At 38.6% G+C, this 2,500-nt stretch overlaps 2 protein-coding genes across 3 annotated transcripts in view; both read right to left on the reverse strand.

Annotated features, from left to right (window-relative positions):
• bmpr1bb (bone morphogenetic protein receptor, type IBb) overlaps positions 1-1,488 on the reverse strand; it is an 80,765-nt gene extending 79,277 nt beyond the window's left edge. The window contains exon 1 of the mRNA XM_076303133.1: positions 1,358-1,488. The gene's annotated coding sequence lies outside the window, so the exon portion shown is untranslated. The remainder of the gene's footprint in view (positions 1-1,357) is intronic.
• A 426-nt stretch (positions 1,489-1,914) lies between these two features.
• Positions 1,915-2,500, reverse strand: part of pdlim5b (PDZ and LIM domain 5b) — a 77,527-nt gene continuing 76,941 nt past the window's right edge. For both annotated transcript variants that reach the window (XM_076303137.1, XM_076303135.1), the window contains one exon: positions 1,915-2,500. This exon is cut by the window's right edge and continues 990 nt beyond it. The gene's annotated coding sequence lies outside the window, so the exon portion shown is untranslated.

Here is a 2,500-nt window from a genome sequence, read left to right on the forward strand (position 1 = left end):
AAGCCCGGCCCATTAACATTTGAGGGTTTTTCGCACATTGTTCATTGCTCATCAATAGTTATCAGTAGAATAATATTACCCAATAATGTAAAACTGTCAGGACCGGTGTTTATGCAGCGGTACGGGTAACGGCAGGACATCGGCATAAACATCTCTATCATCGCACAGCCTCAGACAGGTCACGCTGTAACCCAGTCTGACTCACAGCTGCTGATAGTTACGGCACTGACAGCGAGGCCAGAGATGCCTGGACCGAAGTGTGGGAGCCACGATAGTCCAGAGTAGCCTACATTCACTGGAAATAAGGGTTCCACAAAATGTAAAAGGCTGCGAACACAACCGAAACTTTCTTTTGCTGAAAGGGTTGGTTGAGAATAAATAGCTGACTCTATGGTCCTCCACCAACTATTCCAGGCTATTCTCTCAAACTGGCAGGCCACCTATAGATACAATCAATCCTTCCACCAATCTCACTGTGATGGCCAAAGAACCCTAAAAAGGGGCCAGCAAGAACTGTTAATTTAAAAAATTTAAGCTGAATCTTGAGAACTCAAATGGTACAAAGAAAACTACGCATTGCATTCGACAATGGTTTGTATAGGCCTATAGACTTTTGTGTAGCCTAGCTGAGCAAAGATTAATGTGATTACTGTAATCAAAATTCTATTTCCTGATCAGATCATTACTCGTCCCATATTAATGCAACTTGAGGTTACATGAGATGCTTTTTGGAACTATAGCCTCATATGTGAAAATGTTATCTGTAATTGCATGGTTAAAGTAAAACAAGAAACAATACAATGAAAGGGATATTAAAATAAAAACTCCCAATTTGTATCAAAAAAGAAGTTGACATTTTTCTTTTCAAAGTTACCTCGAGATGAAAGCTCATCGCAGCATCAGCGTGGCAAATTGACAAAGCCACCCTGCCCTAATCGCGCCCCGTGATTAAAAAAATAGAGCTGGGCAGGCTGCTTAAATGTTCAGATAACCGCTGCCTAGAACACCGAACAACACTCATTGTTAAAGATAACACAAAGTGGATAAATAATTGTATTTCACTCGTTTTGATACTGTGTTCAGAGAAACGCGATAACCACTGGTTTGATTGTAAGTGGAGTTGGTACAAAAAGCCTATTCATGATAAGTACATTTTCATTCAGATTATTGCTCCATACCCGCTAAGACATATTCATTCGCAATAAAAAAAATCAGTAGGCGATCTATTTAAGTAAAACACATCAGATCGTTTTAGACCATTGCCTCCAGACAGCAGTTACACTCCGCTGATCCTGAACTCAGAGTGTCTCAAACTCCGCGTAAGTCACACGTAGGTTGCATTTAACGTGTTACTCACCTTTCCCAAAGTCAACAGAAGTCGTCAAATTCCGTTACGACGTCTTGTTTTCCCTTTATTCTATACCTAAAACTCCTCAACAATTTACGCAAGGCTGTTTGTCTTGAGTCTGACGTTTTCTCAGGTCAACCTTTTCTCCAAGTCTTGCCTCTTTCACTCTTCGATGCCTTGCTTCGGGAGAGAACAGCTCCGACCATCGCCATCTTAAGGTAATGCACTCTGCTTCAGGTAGGCTACACTGCGACATCTCCCCGTCTCTTCACACCTGGGTTGGATATTAGAACGTCCAAGTAAATCCTGACTGGTGAGTTTAGTGTAGAAAATGGAAATAGTCTGGAGAAATGCAAGGGAAAAACAAATATAACGCATATGTGTCTCCATCTACACATTAGGCCATCATATTTCACTGCGTCTGAATAGATCATCATATATGTCTGCACCTGGTTTTGTTATCGTAGCCTACACAAACTAAACTAAATTCTAGCTAACACAATTACAGTGACGTTGCATTTGTTTGCAAAGTTGGAAAATTAAAAGAGGAACCAGTCAGCCATGAGTAGGTATGTCCCAGATCAATACTCTTTATTAGAGGTTTTTCCACAAGGAAAACATACTGACAATGGCTGTGAAAAACTGATAGACATAGCAACTTTTAGACATCCATAAAGTGACTGACAACAAACATAATACAATCAAACCCACGTTTTTTTTACAATTAGCATACCTTTTAGAAGCATATCTCCCAAATTCATCTCAATATTTCCATTTTAAATAGGTAAAAAGGCAAAATTTATGTTAACAGCAAATATTCTTTAGCAACATATTGTTAATGTTAACTGTTACAATGTTAACTGCTTAAAGAGAAAAATGCTCCAAAAATTTACTTGAAGGCACTAAGGCACAATGTTGGCATCAATTTAACACAATTACATTTAACTTTAACTCAACATTGCAGGGTACAAGAAAGACGTACTTTGCAATGATGTAAAACAATATCATTTAAACATATAAAAACAAATCTTTTATAAAAAAAAAACATCACTGCCCCTAAACTACATGGACCATCAGTGCAGTGAAATTGTGCAAAGCTCTAAGAACCCTAAATCTTCCCTTCCACTAAAATAAATAGAGCAGGTTAAATAA

The sequence above is a fragment of the Alosa pseudoharengus genome, unplaced genomic scaffold (assembly GCF_046254945.1).
Source record: "Alosa pseudoharengus isolate Yale_2024_CS ecotype anadromous, Long Island Sound unplaced genomic scaffold, YU_APseudo_1.1 YU_APseudo_1.1_scf_24, whole genome shotgun sequence".
Taxonomy (NCBI): domain Eukaryota; kingdom Metazoa; phylum Chordata; class Actinopteri; order Clupeiformes; family Clupeidae; genus Alosa; species Alosa pseudoharengus.